We start from the raw sequence: 27,636 nt of genomic DNA, 5'->3' as shown, positions 1-27,636 counted from the left end.
TCAGCCATAGTTGGGCCCCGAGTCCTTCTCCTGATTGGGACTACTATAGGGCTCTGCCTATTACACAAGAGTGTAGGTGAGGTCCGAATTATGGTCTTGCGAGCCTAGTATGGTCCCTTAGACACAGAAGGATGAAAAAGAAACTGAAGCCTAATGATGTGCAAGATTGACATCAAATCTACTAAAACCACTGGGAATGTGATAGTAAAAGCAAATGTGACTCCATTTTGTTTTGTGACACAATTCTGTAAAACAACCATGCCAAGTAGAAGGGTCATGACTGGGTCAAGATGTTCTTCTCCTTTTGCTATCAAAACCTTTAAGAATATGGAACTACCTAGTGGGGCATTGTTTCTGTAACTAGGGTAACGAAGCTCTATTTCTGTAACTGGGGTGACTGGACTCAACTGTTATTGGTTAGGCTTCCCATCACTTGACTTCACTCTCCTGCTTCTATAACCTGGCTTGCTTGCATTGGCTGGACCCCCAAACATCCCTTTTGTGGTTTTCAGGCTTATAAGGAGCACCCTTGAAATTGTTCAGGGCTGATGGGGGGAACAGCTTTAAGTTCTGGTCAGTGGCCACTAATGCACTTCAATAAAGGCTTGACTCAATTATATGTGACTGGTATGGACAAAGCTTTAACTATAACCGTACAATAAAACTAAATTACATCACTTCTAGATGGTACAGATTCATTCTTTCATGCTGGAGTGTGGAGGGAAATAAAAAAGAAAAGCACAATTGGGTTTGGGGTGTTTGTCAGGTTGCTAGTAGATTTTATATTGAGGGTAAATAAGTTTCTTTACTGATGCTAATCTCCCAGAGAGAGGAAAGATAATACAAAAGAAAAGAATAAAATTTCTTGAAATTTCTATCAGGTATTTTCTGTTCTAGACACTCATCATTTAGACATTTCTGTGAATTTCAGGGTGGGAGAATTGAGGTTTAGGAGGGAAGGATGTGCTAGGAGAGGTTCACAGGAAAGAGGGAATTGTTCAGTCAGCCTCCCAGGGAGTCTGAGGGGCTATGGTGCATTGTACAAATGGTTCTACAGCCAGGAGGGCACAGAAATCACCGTATGAACAGGTACAGTCCTCCAGAATATTTTTAGCAGATAACCCAGAAGATGAAGAGCAAAACCCAAGGAACCTGGTTTTCCCCAGAATTCCCAAAGCTTGAAAGGGTGAGGTTCCCACAGCATGTGATAAGAACTTATGCATTAGCTGTATCTGTTGAATTCTGGTTCATCACTCTAGGTGCAAACTCAGAGCCAATCAGATTATCTCTGGGGACACACCTCCCCATGAATCCCCAAACCCATAGGAATATAGATTTCAGGACAGGGAGAAGCTCAAGCAGTCTGCCTAAGATCAATAGAAAATTCTTAAGTGTTCATAACAATTTCAATTCCATCATCTATTTTGATCTTCCAAATAGTTAAGGAAAACAGGAACCTGATTAGGCCACCAACTCCAGGCTTCTGGAGGAGAAAAGGCTGGACATGACTCACAGATAGAAAAGCATAAGGCTGATAGCCAGGAGGACCCGGGTCTCTATGGAAGAATTCTGGGTCAGGTTCTTCACCACTTTTCTTCATCAGTTTGGAATTCTGTATTTTTCTTACAGTTATATGGGCTGCCCTTTGAAGAACTGTGCCTGCAGAGTGTCCCTTCTGTGACAAGCTATGATTCAGTGAGGCCAGTTTTTGTGCTGGGGAAGGAGGTGGGGCCAGGGATGAATCCAGTGGAAAGGCCACCTTTGCATCTCCTGGAATTGGAGGAGTCAAATGTCCTCTTTGCAGTTGGCAAAGAATCATGCACTCTCCTACTTTCACCTTTGTTTGAAAACAGGGAATACAGATACTGCCTTGTGTAAAGACATTGACCGTGGGGCCTGCAGCTGTACAATGAGTAACTAAAAGCAGGATAAAGCTTGGCATTCTGCCTTCATTCAATATCCTTTACTAACTTAATATTTGTGACTGCTCAGCTCTGCACATAGACATGTTAATAATTTAAAGAGTGCTCATATAAAAACTAGCAATAGATTACAAATTTATCTAACCTATCTTATCCCCCTTGAAGATTGAGACAAGATTGAAGGGACATTCAACTATCAGCTTTTTAAACAATATTCTTTTTAGTTGTAGATGAACAAAACACCTTTGTTTAATTCATTTATTTTTATGCAGTGCTGAGGGTCAAACTCAGTGCCTAACACATTACAGTCAAGTGATCTACCACTGAGCCCCAACCCCAGCCCCTCAAGTGTCATCTTTTACAGTATCTTATTTCATAACCCCAGGATGGTTCCCAGGAGTCTTCAGTCATTGCTTATTTCCTTCCAGGAAAGGCAGAGCCTTGTAGACAGATAAAAACAGGAGTTTATTCCCTCAACAGGAGCAATCATCCCATGGGACCTACACTGCCCCTTTTAGGATTCCAGGTCTGGTAGATAAACATCCTGAACAATAAATAAAATTTATTCCTTTGAAGTGATAAGGACTTCTCAGGAGCCACCTAACAGTGCTAGAAGTGAGATAGTGATCCTGCAGACCTCAGTTTGGACATGACTGCTTAACAATGCATACCTCTTCCCCACTGTCCCAATTCTGCTTCTATTTAAACCTTCAGGTAATGCCAGCACCCAGAAGACATGACTAAAAACATGGATCCCCTTGTCTCTCTGGTGTGGCTGCACTGACTAATGTTCTTTTCTTGATTTTTGCAATTACTTTTTGGATTTGGGATGGGGGGTGAGTGGCCAAACCTGGATTTTGTACCTGGCATGGGACTCCCATAATTCTTTCAATTCTCATTTTGTAGAAAATCAATAAATCACTGTGTAATCAATAATGCCAAAGGTTATGTGATATTATGAGAAACTCAAGTGAAGCCACTGAGATTAATCTCCTTATATGTTCCTGGAACCTAGCTGCTTTTCTTTTTGCTGTTGTTGTTGTTGTTATTGTTGTTGTTATTATTGTTATAAGTGGACACAATATCATTATTTTTATTTTCCTGTGATGCTGAGGATCAAACCCAGTGTCTCACACATGGTAGATGAGAGTTCTACCTCTGAGCACAGCCCCAGTCTCATAGCTGCTGTATGTACAAATCATGAGATCTTTGTCAACACAAGCTCCATCCATATATCTTTGCCCACACAGGTTCCTCTGTGTAGAATATTTTTGTGCCTCATTTAAGACTCCTGCTGAGCCTCCAAAAGCCAGCTCTTATAGCACCTATTTTGGTAGAGTCTTTCCTTACTAATCTCAAAGAGTAGGACAACTTATTCCTTGTCTGTTCTCCTCAGGACTCTGTAGGCTGAGGCAGGAAGATCATGAGTTCAAAACCAGCTTCAGAAATGCAGTGAACCCCTAAGCATCATATATATATGATATATATATCATATATATATAATTAAGGATTAGGTGATAAATCTTCAAAGTTCTTAAAAATCATATATATATATATATATATATATATATGAAAGATAGTAGAAAGAACTGGTCATTACCCTGTGTGCATATATGGTTACATGACTGGTGTATGTCTGCATCATGTACAACCAGAAGAATAAGAAGTTATACTCCATTTTTGTATAATGTCTCAAAATGCATTCTACTGTCATGTATAACTAATTAGAACAAATAGTGAACTGTTGGGGATATGGCTCAGTGATTAAGCACACCTGGATTCAAACCCCAGTACCAAAATAAATAAACAAATAAATAAAAATAAATGAATAAAGGCTGCACCTCAGTGGAGAATCACCTCTGGGTTCAATTCCCAGTTCAAAACAAAAAAAAAATTCTCACAAACCAAGAAATGAACAAACCACCACCATCACCACCATCAACAGCACTTATTCCTCTGAAGCAACTTCTGTGCTCTGCACACACTTCCATTGTTGTCCTCTCTACTCTTCTAGCACATTGCTTGTTTCCACCAGTGTTTCCCTGAACCAGACATTAAGCTTCTCAAGGGCCCAGTCTGGGTATTATCCACTATTGTAGCCTGATATCCAGCAGAAGGTTTTACTCCTGGCATCAAGAAAAGTTGGCTGAGTTGAATTGGGTGAGATTGTTGTGTTTCTGCATGACCCTTTCTGGGGAGTCTTTGGTGACCACTTCATCTTCCTGCCTTGTTAATATACCAAGAAAAGTTGTCTCTGTGTCTGTCACCTTCACTGTACTTTCAGGCTGAACTGTACTAATTCTGTTTGGGAAGATGGCCTCTCAAGGAGAGATGGGACATAGACAAGATGGAGCTGATGGTCCCACCAGTGGTATTCATGTTGCTGTGCAGTCCCTACAAGAATATTGCAGTAGACAGAAGTTACCCAAATTCTTGACAAAAGAGAGGTTCATGCTTTCTGGAAAGTCTGCATGTCCCAAACCAATGGATGTGAAAGGAAAGAAAAAGAAAACAGTGGCCTGCATGGACACATAGACCTCCAAACCCCTTGGTGCAATGCCAGAGCAGATGCAAGGTCTAGGAACACCAAAATATGATTTGAGCTTTTCCTTTGGGATGATAAGTCAGAATATATGGCCTCCTGATTTTTGGTGAATAGAGAAATAAATGGGTGGACATCAAGTTTGGGCAGCTAAGAGAGGAACAGCTCTGTAACACGTGTCACTACTAACTGTGAGCCCCCATCACTTTGGTGATGAAAGACATCCCCTGATTGTTTGGAAATAACACCAGTTTTTTATCTAATGTCACCATATGATGGACTATCTATCTAATTGGAACATTATCTAATATTCTGTGTCTACTTGGTCTGAGGAATTAAGTATTAGGTGATAAATCTTCAAAGTTCTTAAAAATCAACAGAAAGAGTAGGAATTTAAGCAGCACAAGCAGGTCATTCTTCTTTTATCTGTTCTCAGTGTCAACCTTCTGTATAAACTTATAACCAACCCAGGCAACTCTTCCCATCCCTCTGGTCTGTAAATCCCCAGGGATTCCTGACACTAGCCTGAAAATGTGGACTTCTCCCTGGCAAAATATGATAAGGTTTGAATGCATGTAAAACAACATTCATTCAACAAGGAAAGTTTGGAATATCATTTCATAACTATAAACAATTTAATTAGTCCACCCAAACCCCAAAACATTTTTATTTTCTTTTGGAAACACATTCCTATGGAAACTATATGTTTCTATGTTATAAAAACATGTGTTTTTCTGAGATGATGTTATGACTAAATCTAATTTGACTTTCCACCTGCTCTGCTTACATGAGGAACAGCTCACACATGTTAAAATGGACATAATGGAGTTTTACTCAGCCATAAAGAATAATGAAATTATGTCATCTGATAGGAAATGTTGGAACCACAGAACATCAGGATAAGTGAAATAAACCAGATTCAGACAGACAAGTGTTGAATGTTTTCTGTCATACGCAGAAGCTATACCAAACTAAGAAATAAAAAGGGGAGTGAAATCCCATGAAAGTGAAAGGGAGATCAGTGGGGCAGAGAAAGGGGAATGAGGGGAAGGGAGGAGGAATGAAAAAAAGAGAGAAAAAATAAAAATTAAATTGGCCAAATTATGCTATGTCCATAAATGAATGTACTATGTACATTGAATTTCACCTTTATGTGCATCTACAAACACTAATTTAAAAAGCTATGAATAAATAGAACACCAAGAGATTAAATGAAGTGCAACAGGGGGAAGGAGGAGAGGAGAAAAAGTGGATGCACTGGGGACCAAAGTGAAGCAAATTATATTTTATGCTTGTATGATTACATCAAAACAAACCCCAATATTATATATAACACACAAATAGAATCATTGAAAAACTGACATCAATATCAATAGGCTAATCTGTGCTTAGGACTGAAATGTAATATGTACCAGGTCTTAACCAATGCATTGGCCCATTCATTGATAGGATTGTGTGTTTTTTGGTGTTAAAATTTTTTCAGTTCTTTATATATCCTAGAGATTAATGCTCTATCTAATGTGTATGTGGTTAAAAATTTGCTCCGATTCTATAGGCACTCTATTCACCTCATTGATAAGAAGCTTTTCAGTTTGAATTCATCCCATTTATTGATTCTTGATTTTGATTCTTGTGCTATAAAAGTCTTATTAAGGAATTCAGGGCCTGATCCAACATGATGAAGATTTGGACCTACTTTTTTATCTATTAGGTGCAGTGTCTCTGGTTTAATTCCTAGGTCCTTGATCCACTTTGAGTTGAGTTTTGTGCATGGTGAGGTTTAATTTCATTTTGTTGCATTTGGATTTCCAGTTTCCCCTGCCCCATTTTTTCAAAAGGCTCTCTTTTCTCCAATATAATTTTTTGGCTCCTTTGTCTAGTATGAGATAACTTAATTTATGTAGGATTGTCTCTGTGTCCTCTATTTTGTACCATTGGTCCCAATACCATGCTGTTTTTGTTACTGTTGCTCTGTAGTTTAGTTTAAGTTCTGGTATAATGATGCCACCTGCTTCACTCTTCTTGGTAAAGTTTGCTTTATGTATTCTGGGTCTCTTATTTTTCCAGATGAGTTTCATGATTGCTTTTTCTATTTCTATGAGGAATGTCATTGGGATTTTGATTGGGATTGCATGAAATCTGTATAGTGCTTTTGGCAGTATAATCATTTTGAAAATATTAATTCTGTCCATCCAGGAGCATGGGAGGATCTTCCATCTTCTGAGGCTTCTTCAATTTCTTTCTTTAGAGTTCTGTAGTTTTATTTTAGAGGTCTTTCACCTCTTTCATTAAGTTGATTCCCATGTATTTTATTTATTTATTTACTTTGAGGCTATTGTAAATGGGATGATTTTCCTAGTTTCTCTTTCAGAGGATTTGTCACCAACGTAAAGAAAGGCCTTTGATTTATGGGTGTTGATTTTACAACCTGCTACGTTGCTGAATTCATTTATTAGTTCTAGAATTTTTCTGGTGGAATTTTTTGGATCTTCTAGGCATACAATTATGTTGTTGGAAAACAGTGATAGTTTGAGTTCTTATTTTCTAATCTATATTCATTTAATTTCCTTAATCTGTCTAATTGCTCTGGCTATGTTTTCAAGAACTATGTTAAATAGAAGTGGCAAAAGAAGGCATCCCTGTCTTCTTCCAGTTTTTAGAGGGAATGCTTTCAATTTTTCTCCATTTAGAATGATGTTAGCCTGTGGCTTAGCATAGATAACTTTTACAGTATTGAAAATGTTCCTGTTATCCCTAGTTTTTCTAGTGTTTTGAACATAAAGAGTGTTGTATTTTGTCTTTTCTGAGTCTATTGAGATGATCATAGGATTCTTATCTTTAAGTCTATTAATGTAATAAATTACATTTTATAATGAATGAATTGTATTGATGTGATGAATTACATTTATATTTATCTTGAACCAATCTTACCTCCCTGGGGTGAACCCTATTTGATCATAGTTCACTATCTTTCTAATATGTTTTTGTATTTTATTTGCCAGAATTTGATTGAGAATTTTTGCATCTATGTTTATTAGAGATAGTGATCTGAAGCTTTCTTTCTTTGATGTGTCTTTGTCTGATTTTGGAATCAGGGTAATATTGGCAGGATAGAATGAGTTTTCAAGTGCTCTCTCTTTTTCTTCTTCATGAAATAGTTTGAGGAGTATTTGTATTAGTTCTTTGAAGGTCTTGTAGATCTCAGCTATGTATCTGTCTGGTCCTGGGCTTTCCTTGGTTAGGAGGATTCTGATGCCTTCTTCTATTTCTTTCCTTAAAATGTATCTATTTATCTTGTGAATATTATCCTGATTCACTTTGAGCAAATCATATGACCCTAGAAATTTGTCAATACCTTCGATATTTTCTATTTTACTGGAGTACAAATTTTCAAAATAGTTTCTAATTATCTTGTGTATTTCTGTCGTGTTCATCATGATATTACCTTTCTCATCACAGATGTTAGTAATTTGAGTTTACTCTCTCTTCCTTGTAAGCATGGCTAATGGTTTATTGATTTTATTTATTTTTTTCAAAGAACCAACTTTTTATTTTGTCAAATTTTTTCAATTGTTTCTTTTGTTTCAGTTTCATTGATTTCATATCTGATTTTAATTATTTCCTGTCTTCTACTGCTTTTGGTCTTGATTTGTTGATCTTTTGGGGGGGGGCTTTCAGATGTAATTTTAGGGCATTTATTTGTAGACTTTTTATTCTTTTAAGGAATGAACATCATGCAATGAACTTTCCTCTTAGTATGGCCTTCATAGTGTCCCAGAGATTTCGATATATTGTGTCAGTGTTCTCATTTACCTCTAAGAATTTTTTAAATTATTTTAGATTTTTTGTGTAGTTGTACATGGACATTATTTCTTTATTTTACTTATTTTCATAAGCAGTTCTAAGGGTCAAGCCCAGAGACTCACACATGCTAGGCAAGCACTCTGTCACTGAGCCACAACCTCTAATAATTTTTAATCTCCTCTTTGATGACTTTCACAACCCATTGTTCATTCAATAGCATACTATTTACTCTCCAGGTTTTGGAGTATCTTCTATTTTTTATTTTGTTATTGATTTCTAATTTTATTTCATTATAATCTGATAGAATGCAGGGTAGTGTCTCTACTTCTTTGTATTTGCTAAGAGTTGCTTTGTGGCATAATATATGGTCTATTTCAGAGAAGGATCTATGTGCTGCTGAGAAGAAATTGTAATTCACTCATTGGTGGATGAAATATTCTCTATATGTCTGTTAAGTCTAACTTATTGGTTGTATTATTGAGTTCTATAATTTCTTTGTTTAGCTTTTGTTTGGAAGATCTATCCAGTGGTAAAAGAGGCATGTTAAAGTCATCCAGAATTACTATATTGTGGTCTATCTGACTCTGGAATTTGAGAAGAGTTTGATTGGTGAGCTTAGATGCTCTACTGCTTGGGGCATACATATTTATAATTTTTATGTCTTGTTGATGTATGGTTTCCTTAAGTAGTATGAAATGTTCTTCTTTATCCCTTTTGATTAACTTTGGCTTGAAGTCTATTTGATATGAGGATGGAAACCCCTACTTGTCTCCACAGTCCACGAGCATGTGTTTTTTCCCAACCTTTCACCTTTGGTCTGTGGATGCTTTTTTCTATGAGATGAGCCTCTTGAATGCAGCATATTGTTGGGTCTTTTTAAAAATTCAACCTGCCACTCTATGTCTTTTGACTGGTGAGTTAAGGGCATTAATATTGAGGGTTACTTTTGATTACCTTAGGTTTGAAGTTGACTTTATTCGATATGAGAATGGCCACTCCTGCTTGCTTCCGAGGGCCATGTGAGTGGTATGATTTTTCCCAACCTTTCACCTTCAGTCTGTGTATGTCTTTTCCTATCATATGAGTCTCCTGAAGGCAGCATATTGTTGGATTTGTTTTTTTAATCCAGGTTACTAGCCTATGTCTCTTGATTGGTGAATTTAAGCCATTAACATTTAAGGTTACAATTGAAATATGGTTTGTACTTCCAGTCATGTTTATTTATTTATTTATTTTAGATTGGCTAGTTTTCCCTCTTTCGTTATTTTTCTTCCCCTTTACTGAGATACCTCCCACTGTTAGTTTTGGGCGCTATTTTTCAATTCCTCTTCTTGTAATATTTTGCTCAAAATGCTTTGCAGTGCTGGTTTTCTGGCTGTGAATTCTTTTAGCTTTTGTTTATCATGAAATATTTTAATTTCATTGTCAAATCTGAAGCTTAGTTTTGCTGGATACAGTATTCTTGGTTGGAATCCATTATTTTTCAGTGTTTGAAATACGTTGTTCCAGGATCTTCTCGCTTTCAAAGTCTGTGATGAAAAATCAGTCGTTAACCCAATTGGTTTACCCCTAAATGTAATCTGCCTCCTTTCTCTCGTAGCTTTTAGTATTCTCTCCTTGTCCTGTATGTTAGCTATCTTCATAATTATGTGTCTTGGAGTTGGTCTATTATGGTTTGGGATGTTTGGGGTCCTGTAAGCTTCCAGGATTTGGCAATCCATTCCATCTTTCATCTCTGGGAAGTTTTCTAGTATTATCTCATTTAGTAAGCTATCCATTCCTTTGGACTGATTCTCTGTGCCTTCTTCTATCCCAATGACTCTCAAATTTGGTCTTTTGATGAGATCCCATATCTCTTGGATAGATTGCTCGTGAGATTTCAGCATCTTTTCTGTGTTGACTATATTCTTTTCAAGTTGATAAACTTTGTCTTCATTATCTGATGTTCTGACTTCTACTTGGTCTAGTCTGTTTGTAATATTCTCATTAGCGCTTTTAATCTGATTTACGGTTTCTTGCATTTCTATGATTACAACTTGATTTTTTTTAACACCTCTATCTCCTGATAAAGCTCATTCTTTGTGGATTGAATTTGTGTGGTTAGTTCCTCTTCAAAATATACTTTCAATGCTTGGATTTGCTGTCTCATGTCTTCTCTAATATTCCGTTCCATCTGAATTAGGTATGCCTTGATTTCTTTCCCTGTCCATGTTTCTGATTCTTCTAGGTCCTCCTGTATATTTAGATTGTCCTGCATTGTTTGTAACCCTTTTTTCCCTTGTTTTTTCTTATTGTTCATGTTGCTTTCCAGCTCTGTTTGACTGCTTTGTAACTGCTTTCTCCTATTCATTTGTTTTGGCTTTGTATATCTCTGTTGTCTCTATTTTGTGGTGGGAGATTATGCCTAGAAATGTTGGGCTTTGCTGTACTTTAAAGCTGATTCATTCAATTCATATAAGGCTTCTAGGTTCTGTATGCATATAATGATTTGCTGTTTGTTCTTAGGACTATATGTTTAGGTTGGGTGCTCTGGTGGTACGATGGTTAGTATGTCTTGGCTACTTTAGAAGATTGCTCCACTGAAGGTGGATACTACCAGGCAATTGGATCAGGGTGTTGGTAGTAGCTATGTATTTAGGAGTCTTATAGACAGCCCCGAGACATTCACCTATTTGCATTTAGACAATTACATGCAATGGAAGATGCAATGCTTGGGATGAGAGTTGGGGGGTAGGGGAATAAAGGTGCTGTTAAAAAGAAAAAAGGATAAAGGGAGAGATAGATTAGAGGGGAATGAAAACAACAATAAAACTTGAAATGGGATAGAAAGAGAGAAGGAAAAGGGGGGAAAGGAACAGGGTGAGAAGAAGGAGAGAAAAAAATATCGACAACAGCAACAACAACAACAACAAAAATTAAAGTCTTAGAGATCCACCTTCTTCTCTTCCAGTAGGCGGAGGTGTGCCCTCCAAGTGGAGCGTTTGCTCTCTACCTGCCGAGAGTTATCTCTGTAGGGCGTCTCCTGGGGGTCTCTCAGACTTGTCAGTCCAGAGCCATTTCACTTCTCCAGCTCTTAACCCCCTTCCTCCTGTCAGCCTGCCAGCCAGGTCCTGTTCCCCAGAAGTGATTCTCCAGAGATCTAGTTACACTTGCAGCCCCACCGCGTGTCCCTTTTAAGCCCCAGTGCTGTGGTAAACTGGTGGCTAAGACCTTGGGGGTCACCGCTGGTGATATGGGGGGCTGGGGGGCTGGGATCCCCTCTGCTTCCCTACGGACATGACCCCTAAGAAGTCAATGAAGTTTTTTGCATGTTGAGCAAACAACAATAAGTGCTGGCGAGGATGTGGGGAAAAGGGTACACATGTACATTGCTGGTGGGACTGCAAATTGGTGCGGCCAATATGGAAAGCAGTATGGAGATTCCTGGGAAAGCTGGGAATGGAACCACCATTTGACCCAGCTATCGCCCTCCTCAGACTATTCCCTGAGGACCTTAAAAGAGCATACTATAGGGATACTGCCACATCAATGGTCATAGCAGCACAATTCACAATAGCTAGACTGTGGAACCAACCTAGATGCCCTTCAATAGATGAATGGATAAAAAAAATGTGGCATCTATACACAATGGAGTATTATGCAGCACTAAAAAATGACAAAATCATGGAATTTGCAGGGAAATGGATGGCATTAGAGCAGATTATGCTAAGTGAAGCTAGCCAATCCTTAAAAAACAAATGCCAAATGTCTTCTTTGATTTAAGGAGAGCAACTAAGAACTGAACAGGGGGAAAGAGCATGAGGAAAAGATTAACATTAAACTGAGACGATGATGGGGGGAAAGGGAGAGAGAAGGGAAATTGCATGGAAACGGAAGGAAACCCTCATAGTTATACGAAATCACATATATGAGGTTGTGAGGGGAAATGGGGGAAGGGAGAGAACGGAACAACAACAGATGAGGTAGAGAGGGAAGATGGGAGGGGAGGGAAGGGGGGATAGTAGGGGATAGAAAAGTCAGCAGAATACAACAGTCACTAATATGGCATTATGTAAACATTGTGAATGTGTAACTGATGTGATTCTGCAATTTGTATTTGGGGTAAAAATGGAAATACATAACTCACTTGAATCAAATGTATGAAAGATGAAAAAAATAAAAATAAAAAAAATATTGAGGGTTACTATTCATACATGATTTGTATTTTAAATACCAAAAATAAACATAAATAGTCATTTATGTTTAATTTTTGTATTTAAATTGACTTGGTTTCTCTTTTGGCTGATTTTTCCTTTAGTGTAATAACACCCTTTGCTGATTTTCATTGCTGTTTTTTATTTTCTTCTCATGGACTATTTTGCCAAGGATGTTCTGTAGTGCAGTCTTTCTAGTTGTAAATTCTTTTAACTTATGTTTGTCATGGAAGGTTTTTATTTCATCATCAAATCTAAAGCTTAATTTTGCTGAATATGCTTCTTGGTTGGCATCCACTTTCTTTCATAGCTTGGTACATATTTTTTTAGGATCTTCTAGCTTTCAGGGTCTGGATTGAAAAATCTGCAGAGATCCTAATTTGTTTTCCCTATATGTGATCTCATTCCTTTCTCTGTGGCTTTTAAATTTTTATCCTTACTCTGTATGCTAGACCTTTTCATTATAATGCATCTTGGTGTAGATTTGTTGTAATTTTGGTTTCCTATAGGCCTCTTGTATTTGATTTTCCAATTTATTCTTCATACTTGGGAAATTTTTTGATATTATTTCATTGAAGAGATTGTGCATTCCTTTGGTTTGAATCTTTGTCCCTTCCTCTATCCCAATAAATCTTAGATTTGGCCTTTTGATGTTATCCCATAATTATTGGGTGTTCTGTTTATGGATTCTTACCATCTTCACTGTGCTCAAATTTACTTTCAAGATTATATTTTTTCCTCATTATCTAACATTCTGTCTTCCAAGTGATCTAATCTGATGTTTATGCTTTCTGTTAAGTTTTTGCTTGTTTGTTGATTGTTTCCTTGATTTCTGATTTTATTTTCAGAATCTCTCTTTCTTGAAGTACTCTTTTGCTACCTGTATTTGCCCCCTTATCTCTTTGTTGGTGGGATCAATGGTTGCCTGTATTTTCTCAATTAGGTCATTCTTTACTTTGTGGGTCATTTTAATTATGTATATTCTTAATTCCTTCTCTGACATTTCATCAACTGTACTGTCCATGGATTCTATTATTATAGTATCTTGGTGTGTTTGGGGCAATTTTATCCCTTGTTTTTTTTTTTGTTTTTTTTTCATGTTGTGTATGTGTCTTCCTTTCTTGCAGTGCAAATCTGAGTTATTACAGTTTCCACCCTATAATCTTATAGTGTCCTTGAAGATTACTTGTACCTCACCTTGGTTTTGGACTTCTGGCCCCCAGCCAATGTCCCATGATAAATGCTACTGCAACTAAATGTGTTGGTGGCAATAGTGGAGATAACTCAAGATAGCTGTGGGGTTGTCTTAAGATGGATGCAACTACTTTCAGAGATGGGGCTAAAAAGTGGGTCTTACAGTGGCTTTGAGCTGCCTGTTCTGAGATGCAGCTGCCTCCAAGCCCTACCTGTTCTCCCAAGGTGGAGACTACTGCATGGGGAAGGTTATGGTGACGCTTATAGAGGCCCAAGATGGAGGTGGGGTTAGGCCTGAGTTCTGTTGTAGGCCTGCCAGTCGGCTGGGTGGACTTGGGATTTCTTCCACCCTTTTTCGAATGTTTTCTTGCATTTTGCCCAAAAAGGTGTTAAAGGCTCACCTTGGACTTACAATTTTTAACCTGGAATCAGCCTTTTGTCTAACCAGCCCTGCTTCCTATAGTGAAATATGGTATTTTTGTTCCAGGATCTGGTCACCAAGACTGATCCACTGGTCTTGCTATTAAAATGTCACTGTCACCCAGTCCCATTAGTGCAGACAAGTATGAATTTAATTTTCTACATTCAAACACTCAAACACACACACACACACACACACACACACACACACACTTGTTTCTCTATTTTTCTATCTGGAAAAGCATGAATTCACAATGATACATTCCATTTCAGTCCTACTTAACAGGTCACATCCCACTTTTCTTTCCTGGACCAAATCTAATGGCATTAGGAGTAAATTATTCAAGAAGGGAAGGGGAAGTAAAGGGAAGAAAGAGAAGGGACAGGACATAAGATGAAAAATCCTGTGTAGCTCCTGATACCAGTTGAATCTGAGGAGCAGTGCTATAGAATCAATTGACTATCAACTACTTTCTAATTCAATGCTCCTTGTGCTTGTTATCAAATTAGGGGTTGAAGATGGACTACATATTTGTTTCTTGCATTCCAGAATCAACAAGGGAGATAAGATGGGAGTATGAAATCTAAGCTAGAGATATAGTAATACCTACCTCAGTAGAGTGTTACAAATTTTGTGCTTCAAAAATGACACAAGGCCACTATGAATATTCTTTTCCAGCAATGAGGAAATTCACAATGGATTAACTCTATCTTACTATTTAATTTGAATTTCTGAAAAAGTTCCATGTATTCACTGATTGTGATGATCAAAAGATTGAATTTTGACTCTCACTGATTCAGTACTATATATCCCCTTAAATAGACATAAATGCTTCAGATAAACATCTATAAGGATATGTTTATTGACTTTCTCATTATAAAATTTATCACAACATATTTCAAAGAACACATCGATATCAATGTCACTACAAAAGCCACTACAACCACCCTCATTCTAATTAAAAATTATTGACAAATTTGGTGATAATTGTTGATTCTCTGTTCAGAGCTCAGGAGGAGCTGCCAGGACTAACTGGCAGTGAGAGGAGAGAGCCCATTACACCCAGAAAGGGTGAGTCTTCACATCTGGAACTGAAGTGGGCACCTCCTTTCCATCAGAAAATACATAATACTTTGCACAGACCCTGAGCAAGCTCAGCAAAGGTCCAGCATCTCTTATCATTCATCAATTGAGGAATAAAGAGTCTATCTTCATTTTGAGTTTTCTTCACAAAATACATTTTGGTCTTCATAAAGCCATAGATTTAGAGCCCCCATGGTGAAGAACTCTAAATCTCAAAGATGGTGCAAAAGAAGACTCACTGGACTATAGATCTAAGAATTAAATGATGAATGAGCATATATTTTTCTGTGACTCAGCCCCTCTATTTGGAAAAACATCTTCAAATAAAACATTATGTATATGAAAAGCTACTGACCTGTGTTTTTTTACAAATTTGGAAGGAAAAGGTCTGCATTACTTTGACAAGAGCAAGTTTTATATTCATGAGAGCAAACTTCATGTCGATGCAGTTTTGGGGTCCATTTCCAAAGGGCATGTACACGTAAGGATTATTGCTGTCCTTGTGATTCTTACTGAACCTGGTTCCACAATAGATGACAAGTCAACAAAACATTAAAACCACAACAGTTACTTGTTTCGGTTTGTGCCTTAGACACCCCCAAGCAATAGTGTAAAAACTGATTTTGTGGGCTGGTCATTGAAATCCAGCTGTGGTTTTGCTATGAAAATTGTTAAGCTATGGAGTTTTTCTACCTTTCTCTTCCTTAGCCTATAGGATCTTTCAGTCTTTTTGAGATGAGATAAATGCTGTTTCAAAGGAAATCATGGTAAATTGAGACAGTAAAGAAAACAAAACACACATAAAATATAAAGAGTATAAGAGTGAACACATACAATGAAATGAGATAGTGATTATGTCAGTTATGGCACATGCTATAAAATTTGAAAACACAGAAAGACAGACACACACACACACACACACGCATACACACAGAGTCATGGTGCCATATCTGAGGAGAATTAGTTTTAGCATTGGAATAAACAAAATCCTGGGTGATCAAGTCTCTTATAAAAAATAATGGGAAAATACTTGTATAACCTATGCACATCCTGAAATATATTTTAAATCATCTCTGGATTGCTTATAATAACTAATAATATTTAAATACTACATAAATACTTGTTGTATTACACTGTTTAGGGGAAACTGACAAGAAAAAACATTTATAAGTTAATTGAAATTATAGATGCAAAAACCATACATACACACTGAGCATGGCAAACACCTGTAATCCCAGCAACTTGGGAGGTGGAGACAGCAGGATCCCAAGTTCAAAGCCAGCTTCACCAATTTAGTGAGGCCATAAACAACTCAGTGACCTGTCTCTAATAAAATACAAAATAGAGCAATGGATGTGGCTCAGTGGTCGACCACCCATGAGTTCAACTCCTGGTACCCCGCCAAAAAAAAAAAAAATCATAGATGCAGAGGTTGAATTTATATATTATCAGGTGGTAGCAAAAATCAAATATGATAAAATCTAGTTTAGCAAAATTATCTATATATGCCTAGAAATGTTTATGAGAACATGATCTTATTATTAATTCATGATTATTTAAAGAATTTAACTAAAAAGTTTCTTCTCAGCAAAAGAAACAACTTGTGAGGTGAATAAAGAGCCTACAGCTTGGGAGCAAATTTTTACCCCTCACACATTAGATAGAACATCAATCTCTAGGGTATATAAACAACTCAAAAGCAAAGCACCGAAAAAACAAATAACCCAATCAATAAATGGGCCAAGAACCTTAACAGACACTTCTCAGAAGAGGATATACAATCAATCAACAAATATATGAAAAAATGTTCATCATCTCTAGCAATTAGAGAAATGCAAATCAAAACTATTCTAAGATATCATCTCACTCCAGTCAGAATGGCAGCTATTATGATGCCATTATAAGTGTTGGCAAGGATGTGGGGGGGGGGGGAAGTACACTCATACATTGCTGGTGGAATTGTGAATTGATGCAGCCAATATGGAAAGCAGAATGGAGATTCCTTGGAAATCTGGGAATGGAACCACCATTTGACCAAGATATCTCTCTCCTTGGTTTATACCTAAAAGGTATAAACATGCTACAGGGACACAGCCACATCAATGTTTATAGCAGCACAATTCACAATAGATAAATTGTGGAGCCAACCTAGATGCCCTTCAGTAGATGAATGGATTAAAAATGTGGCATATATACATAATGGAATTTTACTCAGCATTAAAAGATATTAAAATCAAGGCATTTTCAGGTAAATGGATGGTGCTGGAGAAGATAATGCTAAGTGAAGTTAGCCAATTCCAAAAAAACAAATGCTGAATGTTTTCTCTGATATAAGGAAGCTGCCTCATAGTGGGGTAGGGAGGGGTAGCATGGGAGGAATAGACAAACTCTAAATAGGGCAGAGGGGTGGGAGGGGAAGGGAGGAGGCAGGGGAAGAGCAAGGATGGTGGAATGTAATGGACATCATTATCCACAGTACAGATATGAAGACACAAATTGGTGTCAACATACTTTATATACAAACAGAGATATAAGAAATTGTGTTACATATGTGTACTAAGAATTGTAATGCATTTTGTTGTCATTTATTTTTAAAAAAGCAATTTAAAATTTTTTAAAAAGAATTTAGGATAGTGAATGGACATAGCATTCGTTTTGTTCCTTGTCACAAATTCATATCATTTTGTAAGAAAGTGTTATATTTATAACAGGAAAACTGCTTAAAATACAAAGACGTATATAAAAATGATTATATAGCTACCTGTATGTCATCTATGATAAGAAATACAAGGACATGCTTGGACAACCCTAGCCCAGGGTGGTTCCCTTTCCCAGAGGCCCTGTACCTTTCAGGGCGGAACTCCTCAGGCTCTGGCCAGTGCTGTGGGTCTCGATGAAAAACAAAGATTGATATCATCACCACTGTCCCCTTGCTAATGGGCACTCCATTGATTTCAACATCTTTCTTACAGACCTTCTCAAGTCTGCCAGCAATTGGGTACAACCTGAGAGTTTCATTCACCACCATGTCCAAGTACTCCATCTGTAACACAGTATCATAGGTAGCAGGTGCCTAAAGAGAAAAAAAGAGATTTTGGGAAATTCATGTTTGGAACTAACTTTAAATTCAATCTACATAGTTTTATTAAAGTGTTAGGAGGTCTCAAGAATAACAGAATGGTGAAGGAGAGTAGTGCTTACAATTGACTAAGCATTGTAATAACAATCATGTCCATTTGACAACCATGTCCATGGCCCATTGAGAAGTGCAGAGTAGTTATGAACATAAGAGGCCTATGGAACAATCCCAAATTCAGTGTATAATATCCTCAGCATCATCATGTACGATTTTTCCTCATGTGAGGAAAAGTAACTAATAGAATATGACAAATACACTCAGGCAAAATATGTGAAAGTCACTGTTACCTTTCTCTAGAAAAGTCACATGTCTATTTCAAGGAAATAGAAAAGAGGAAATAACCCATTATATATCAGTTTTTTCTTGAATAATCCTGCTTTGAGTATATATATGTATATGTGTATATGTATATGTGTGTGTTTGGGTTTGTGTGTAGATAGAGAGATAGATAGATAGATGATAGATAGATAGATAGATAGATAGATAGATAGATAGATAGATAGATAGATAATATGTACATGTGAACATAAAAATATGTACACTGGGTCTGGGGTTGTAGCTCAGTGATAGAACACTCACCTAGCACACATTGAGGCACTGGGTTTGGTCCTCAGCACCATATAAAAATAAAATAAAAGTATTCTGTGCACCTACAACTAAAAATTATATATATATATATAAAACTTAGAGATAACACTACATCATATAAAAAATGTTGGGAGAAACTGGTAACTTCCATCCCAGTACCACCAAAAGAAGGCTAAGATTTGATGGCACCATGTCACACAATTTCAGTTCCAGAGAACATTCTAAGGAGGATAGGAAGCCACTCTCAGTCCCACCCCTTGTTGCTGGACCAGTCTCCTGGTTGTTCTTCATGGCTTCATTGTGAGCTCTGAAGAAGAGGCTTTGTGCCCACTTCACTGTCAAACCAGCCATGCCAGGCCCAGAGTCCAGGTGTCTTCATATCCAATAGACTCAATAGACTTCCTGTTTAGGCAGAGGTCTGAGGACAGCAGGCACAATATGTGGTTAATGCCTGCTATGACATTGGAGACGATACAAGGTAGAAGTAAAGAGTTTGGCTCAGGAGCCAGAAAACCTGACTCATCCCCTGGCTGCTTCTCTCTAATACATGACTAGAGTGTGAAAATATGTGGAGCAGAGCAGAATCGGCCTGCCCACCAAGCCTAGGCTCACTCAGCAGACAGCCAGGCAGGAGCTCATGCCACAGCTCAGCAGAGCCAATGATCTGGACACTTGAGTGACACATGCTTACCCTTCCTAGGTGTCATCATGGTAACTGGTAATGGATACAACTGAAACTACACTCTTTTAAAAATTCCTTGTAGTTTTGGGAATAGAATTTTCCCAAAAATACTGTTTTCTCATTCATTTGTCCCTTCAGAGCCTTTCCAAATAGAGATGGTGAAAAAATCAGTGACTATATTTGGACAAGGCCTCCTAGGAAGGGAAGAGGAGGCAGTCTTGTTGAGGCTCCACCTCTCTCCTCCCTCTCCAGGTACCATCTTCTCACCTTATTGGGCAAAGCTGCATCAATCTTCTGCTGCGGTTTGGTCTGGACATCAGGATGGGTGGCCAGTTCATACAAAATGAAGGAAAGAGCACTGCTAGTGGTCTCATAGCCAGCAAAAATGAAGATAATTGATTAAGCCACAAGCTCCAGATCAGACAGGGCTAATGGAAGAGGAAACACAACTTAGGTAAATCCAGCAAATCACAACATCAGAAGTTTAGATGAAGAGAAATCCCATTAAAACCCACAGATCACTAGGCAGGACCATGGAAAAGCAATTCAGAGGCATTCTTAGAGTGGTTTTCACTTTCGTGTCTATCTGATAGGGGAGACAAAGGAAGACTTTTTTAATCTAGTTTACCTGAGGTCTACACCACTCTTGGACTTGGCTACTAACTGTGCCATTCTCAGCACCACCAAAGACAGGTAATTTCAAGAGATACCATTTCTATCTAAGATACACAGTATTATCAATATGGACTTTCAGATACCTGGGCCCTGAAATAAACATGGTCTCTGTGCCAAATATGCAATTCAAGATAAAAAAAAAGAATACATAAAACAAGTGTTTGAAAGGTCTACAGAGTTCAGATTTATTGATGATGGTTTTCTATGATGATGTCATGAGAACATTTAATTATCAAATCTTTTATCCCAGTGAGTATGAACCCCATGAAATAGGACTATAAAGTCAAGGTTCAGGCCAGGTGCAGTGGCACACACCAGTAATCCTAGTGGGAGTCTGAGGCAAGAGGAACAGGAGTTCAAAGCCAACATCAGCAACAGTGAGGTGCTACGCAACTCAGTGAGACCCTGTCTCTAAGTAAAATACAAAGTAGGGCTGGGGATGTGGCTCAGTGGTTGAGTGCCCCTGAGTTCAATTCCAGGTAACCCTCTCCCCTGCACCAAAAAAAGTCAAGATTTGGATCTCGGCTGTTTACAATCCTAGCTACTAGCCACATGTGAATGTTTAAATTTTAAACAGTTCTTCAGTGGCACTAGCCACATGTCATTGCTAAGAAGGCACATGTGTTTGGTGGTTATATCATTGAAGAGTTAAACTACAGACTGTTTCCTTCATCACAGAAAGCTGAATAGAACTGGGTAAATACATACAGGATAGATGGATGGATGGATAGATAGATAGTTAAGTAAAAAGATAAATAGATAGATAGATAGAAAGATAGATGATAGATAGATAGAAGATAGATAGATAGATAGATAGATAGATAGATAGATAGATAATATGTACAAGTGAACATAAAAATATGTACACTGGGTCTGGGTTGTAGCTCAGTGATAGAACACTCACCTAGCACACGTTGAGGCACTGGGTTTGGTCCTCAGCACCATAGAAAAATAAAATAAAAGTATTGTGTGCACCTACAACTAAAAAACAAAAAATAACTTTTAAAAAAATATGTATACTGGCAGGCTGTAGTAAGTCCAGTCCTCATCTCTAGAATTAATTGCTCAACAGTCAGGACTTTCTTCAGATGGTTGTCAAGGCACTGGGTACCTCAAATTAGAACTTCAATGGGAGTTTTTGAGTATTACAGAAATAAGCAATAAATTAGAAAAAAATTTTTTGAATGAGAAAAATAGTTTATATCACAGGATGTGAGTAGATACAGAAATATTTCTTTCCTCTGTTGCATGTAGTAGTATTTCATGTTAATGATGTTGTCTACTGAGAGTATCTAAAAGCAAAAATCCACAAGATGATCACAAATTTTGATTTCTAAATTCCATTAATTGTGAAAACAAAAACAAAAAACAAAGCTGTCAGGAGAAACAGAGCAGAAACCTAGAATATCTTAAATCAGAAAGTAAGAAAATACTTAGAAAATAAATGGAAAGGGCACAGAATACACTGTATGCTACTACAATGTGGTTACATGTCATAGAATGTACAAGACCAAGAGCAAACCCTAAAGAAATCTATGGACTGTGAATGATAGAAGTGTGTCAATATAGGTTCCTGAACTGTGATAAATATAACTCTCTGGTGGTGGATATAAGGAGTGAAGCAGTATATTCATGACTACATGGAGAACCTCTATGTTTTCAGTTCAATATTGCTATGGCCAAAATAAACAGAAGCTACCTTTAAAACAATCATTAAAAAGATGACAAGAATAATAGAGGACTCAGGAGCCTACACGAAAAGAATTTCAGTGGACAAATATGGGGGAATTGAGCATCAAAATAAAAATAGTAAGAAAATAAGTTAAATAAAAATACCATGCTAGTGAAAGAAATACTTGTTTATATCAGCTTCAACATTTGAACATGGCTCTAGGTGTGCTTCTCTAGAAAGTTCCTCAGGCTACTGTATATAATATCCAAGCATGCACTTTCTGCAACTAGGTAGAAATACTCTTCTTCCTGGAAAATCTCCTGCACATTTCCAGAACAATCCTTCCCTCTGAGTTTCCCCATCAGTAGATGAGGTAGCAATCTTGTTTACCTTCATGAGACTCCACATCTTTGGAATTCTGTGAATTTATCATAAGCTGAAGAAAATCCACCTGATGCTAGAAACAGAGAGATTTCAAAGATAGAAGATCAATTACGAAGTCAGAAATAAATTAAGAGTGCAGAACTTATCTTCCCTTCTGAGACTATGACTTCTTTAAGTACAGAAGTCCAGCTGGAGTTTCCTAAGTCATCAGTGAAGAAAAACGTCCATATGCAAACTGAAGAGTAGGATGTTTCCCTGAGTGAAAACTGGCTGTGGGGTCCAATAGGTACTGGCCTTTGCTCTCCCTACTTGTGAGCTCTGTGGATTCTGAACACAGCCTCCTGGCCAGAGAGTGGCTGGCTTTGTCTCCTGTTACATTTGTTTGCTCAGGGAGAAGTCCTGGACTTCAATATTTTGTTTTACTACCTTAATTATTCACCAAAGATGCCACAGATTAGTCTCCTGACATTTTTAGAGCTCCTCATCAGATTTTGGGCAAGCTTCTTGAAAGATCCAACCATGCTTGAAGCTATGAACTTTGTACTGACACCTGGAGGGCCCATCCTGGTCCCCTGGCCTGCACACATCCTTGTGCTGACCTTCATACATGAAACAAAACCTTCACCTAAAGAACCCCATGCCTGCTCCATGAGGGGCCAGACAGTGCCAGCTAGCCTGATGATGCCTTCTGTGGTGAGTTTGTAAAGTGAGAGGTTTGGAAATGCAATGATTCTTGACCATATAAAATCTAATGAAATTACAGCACAGGAAAATAATTTTGATGTTGAAATTTTATCTATTGAATAGAAGGGATATGATAAAACATTTTTCCTCTATTTAAAAAATCAATTCAACTGATATATAAGAACATTAAGTTGTACATATTAACAATGCACCTGATTACTTTGATATATGTATATGCTGTTTGATGTTTATGTCAGTTTAGAAAAATCTTTAATTGCATTTATCATTTCCTGATGGTGGATGATGAAAACCCTCTACTACTCTCAACCAGGAGAGTACCTTTTAAAAATATACAAAAAAGTATGGAAGTCATACATCCATAGGCAAATAAATTATCAAAAATGAACCTCCTCTGTAACCACCACCGGATTTTACCTGTTGTTTCTCTTGAAGGCGACTTTCTTTCATTCTCTTTATAGCTTTCTTTAAAAAATTTGTGACATCCTTTGGAAACAGAGAGATATTCATTGACTCATAAATTGGAGTAAGGAATGGAAAGATTACTGCAGGGGAAAGAAAAAACAAAGAACACGTCAGTGAAAAATGTAAAATTTACCTGGAGCAATTACATCTTCTCTGCTTATCAGAAAAGTGGAAGTCACAAGAGTTCCTAAAGAGGAACTGTTTCTGTTGGGACAACTGATTGAGCTCCAGGCCACTGGCTGAGCAAGAGGATGTCATACATATGGCCACCACCAAACCAGTGAGATCAATGGCCCCTTTTGCCTCTGTGGATTGACCAAAGGAGCAAGATGAAAACCCTGACCCCTTTCCCCTTCATGTACAGGAATAGAGTGTCTTTGGATAAAACTAGGCTTTAGTCTGAGGCTGCAGCTAATCATGCTCTTCAAGAAAGAGCAATCAGGATGGGACTAAGAGAACATGTGTTACTTGAGCACCACGGGAGGAATCCAGAAGGCATTATTAGAAAGAAAATTGGAAAACACAAAGAATAAGCAAATTGGTCAATATATACCTAAATAAACACTGGATGAAAGAAGAAATATAGTGAAATAGATAAAGCATTGAAAGGAAAAAAGGAGACATTAATTTATCAAATTTACGGAATGGAGAAAAAGCCATCATTGCTCAGAGGGAAATTCTTATCTATTAAATAAAAACAAAGATCACAAATGAATGATCAAACTTTACATAATAAATCATGAAAAAAAGAAAAGCAAATTAAACTTAAAGGAAACAGAAGGAAGAAAATATTAAGGACCAAAGTGGAAACTAATCAAATAAAAAATAAAATCAATAGAAGAAATTAATAAAAACAAATGAAATTCTTTGAAAAAAAAACAACAAAATTTGCAAAATAATAGCTACACTGACCCAGAAATAGAAAGGCTACAGTTAGTAGCATTCAAAATGAAAACTGAAGAAGTACTGACATTATAAACATAGAAAGAATTATAAAGATATTGTAACAATCAGATTATCATAACAATTATACAAATTACATAAATGAAATAGACAAATTCCTAAAAAGACACAAACAACAGAAACTAACACAAAAAGTAATACAAAATATATATTGACATACATCATATGATGAGACTAAATTAGAAATTAAGAACTTTTCTACAAAGTGAAGCTCAGGTCCAGATATTCCATGGACAATTCTACCAAACATTAAAAGAACTAATACCAATTCTTTACCTCTTTACAAACATTCATAGAAATACCTAGTATTTCTAAATATAGAATATAGTGAACACTTGTAAAAGATCCTAAAATGCCCATGTTAACCTAATCCTGACTTAACACAAAGATAACACAGGAGAACTACAAACTGATATATCTTATAATTATGGATGCAAAATCTCAACAAAATACTTTGTTGTTCTCTCTCTCTCTCTCTCTCTCTCTCTCTCTCTCTCTCTCTCTCTCCTCTCTCTCTCTCTCTCTCTCTCTCTATCTATCTCTATCTCTTGAAAAAAAGAAAATTCACACTATCAACAAATCTATAGAGTCAGAAAATAGACCCATGATTGCTTAGGCTTGGGGAATAGAGAGTTGATAATGAAATGGTAGCCTGTTTCTGAGTTGATAAATGGTCACTAGTGATGGCTGAGTATATCTTTGTACTGAAAACAATTTAATTATATAATTAAGTGGGTAATTAAAAGATTATTAATTATGTATCAATAATGATCTTACTTAAATAAAGAAAAGGAAAAAATAACATGGTATTCCACATACTTATTGAGAGGAGCAAAGGGTCAAAGAAATCAAATTTTAAGAGCTTCTTGACTTTCTCCACAAAGGGATCTTGTGGGTTGTTGAGGGAATCGATGTTCACTCCAAATGATGTAGCAGTGATCACATCCATGCTGTAGGCCCCAAAGATGCTGAATAGAGAAAGATATGGAAAGATAAAAACAGTGCCTCTTCCCAATCCTTCCACTACACATGCATCAAGAAGTAGGAGTAAGTTCACATACCCAGGCAAGACAAGCAGAGAGCCACACACTCACAGTTATCTGCTGAACTATCAGATGAGTCCATGATCCCCTCACACTTACTATGAGGCCTTTATGAGTTTCAAATGAGGTACTGCCCTTGTTCCAGGAGTGATGGGGACAGTGAGGTGAGTTAGACTCACCTCTGAACTCAAGAAGCTCACCCACACAGGGATAAGATCCATAATCAGACACACTACAGTAGCACAAATAGAATGTGAATAATAATAGTTGTGTACAAACTGAGCTTCATCAGGACAAGGGAGGAATAACTAAGTCTTCCTAGAGGATTCACAAAAGGTGATCTTGACCTTGACAGTATTTTGTCTTCTAGTATATCCAAAGTCACAAATATTTGCAACCAAACAAACCTTGGTGGAAACAGGAGAGATCCTTTCTCCCCCAGCTGCCCTGTCTCCTTTTGGGAGCAGCTCCTTCTTGGATTAACAATTGGAGTTGTGACTCCAAACCCTTGCTTTTGTCTGCTCATTGCACTAGCTCAACATTTGGAATTCGGTTCTGTGGCAGGCAGTTGGACGGGCTCCTATTGGAGCTTGGAATGCCAGAGCTGCCCTGCTACTTACTCTTTCAAGTTGATAAACTTGCCCTTCTCTGATTCCAGTCTCATGTTTTTCACCAACAAATCTCCATACTGGTTAATGATGGGGAACATCTGGCACAAAACACACCATCACCCATAGTTAAGTGAGGAGACTCAGTTCCCAAGGCTATGGCTTTCCCAGGATGAAGAAGTGTGAGACATTTATAATGAATCTCAGTATATCTATTCTAAAACATAAAGACAAAAGAATATTTTTAGGAAGTTCAAATTCAGAGGACTATCCGTTTGAAAGGGACTACTATCTATCTCACTTTCTACCCATACCCAGATTAATCCTTTAAGTTTCCAATGAAAAGCCTTCCTACTTTATTACCTCCCTGAGTTTTCCACTGGTGAAGGTTGGAGACAGCAGTGTTCTTATTCTCTTCCATTCTTCGTCCTCAGACACGGTGATGACTTTTTTCATAAATTCCACTGGAACAAAATTCTAGAGCCAAAGAAAAAGAGATTTTGTCTACATAAATGTGGAGGTCTCCACAGGTGCAAAAGTTTGTTAAACAAGCTTTATTTATTTAAAAAAATGTTTAGTGTGTAATAGTAGAAAAAGAACACCTTGACTTAAGCCTAATGATGTGACATCAAACTACTAAAACCAGTGGGGAATGTGATAGTAGGAGCAAATGTGACTCCATTTTGATTTATGACTTCATCCTGTAAAACAACCATGCCAAGTAGAAGAGTCATGACTGGGGCAAGATGTTCTTTTCCTTTTGCTATAGAAACCTTTAAGAACATGGAACTACCTAATGGGGTATTGTTTCTGTAACCACGATAACAGGGCTCTGTTTCTGTAACTGGGGTGACTGGGCTAACTGTGATTGATTAGGCTTCCCTCCACTTGACTGCAGTGTCCCGCTTCTGTAACCTGGCTTGCTTGCATTGGCTAGACCCCCTGAACATCCCTTTTGCAGTTTTCAGACTTAAAATGAGTGCCCTTGCAATTGTTCGTGGCTGATCAGGGGAACAGCTTTATGTTCTGGTCAGCTGCCACCCGTGTGCCTCAATAAAGGCTTGATTTGATTATACTTGAGTGGTCTGGAAGTCAGTTTATGAAAACCCTGGGATGAAGCTTTAACTATAACATCTGGGGGCTCATCTGGAATCCATTTCTTCCTGACCCTCATGCCAAATTTGCCTCCAACGACGGGCCTTTGGACCTCAGCATCGTAGTAGAGGGGAGCTCCTGAGAGACACTCCTCAGCCTCACTCCAAGGACAACACCAATCCATCCTAGGACACTCTGAAAAGCCTCTTGCCGGCCTGTCAGTTCTGGTGAGTCAATTCTTCTGGGGGGAAAGGTCAGATTGGAAGCAGTCACTTACACCTTCCCAGGACGAGATGTTGTCACTGTCTCCCTGGAGGTCTCCCTGTGTGACCTCATCTGTCTGTATCTGGGGCCCACTGGAGGCCTCCCTGGGAGGCCTCATCTGTCTGGGGGCAGGACAAGACGTGGTCTCTGCCCCATTAGAGGTCTCCCTGCGTGACCTCAGTGATTGTTCCTTGTCC

At 37.8% G+C, this 27,636-nt stretch overlaps 1 pseudogene; it reads right to left on the bottom strand.

Moving 5' to 3' along the window:
* Positions 1 to 26,551, bottom strand: LOC143384888 (cytochrome P450 3A9-like; annotated as a pseudogene).
* Positions 26,552 to 27,636: the final 1,085 nt, after the last annotated feature.

The sequence above is a fragment of the Callospermophilus lateralis genome, chromosome 19 (genome assembly GCF_048772815.1).
Source record: "Callospermophilus lateralis isolate mCalLat2 chromosome 19, mCalLat2.hap1, whole genome shotgun sequence".
NCBI classification, from domain to species: domain Eukaryota; kingdom Metazoa; phylum Chordata; class Mammalia; order Rodentia; family Sciuridae; genus Callospermophilus; species Callospermophilus lateralis.
This window is presented reverse-complemented; position numbering and strand designations above follow the sequence as displayed.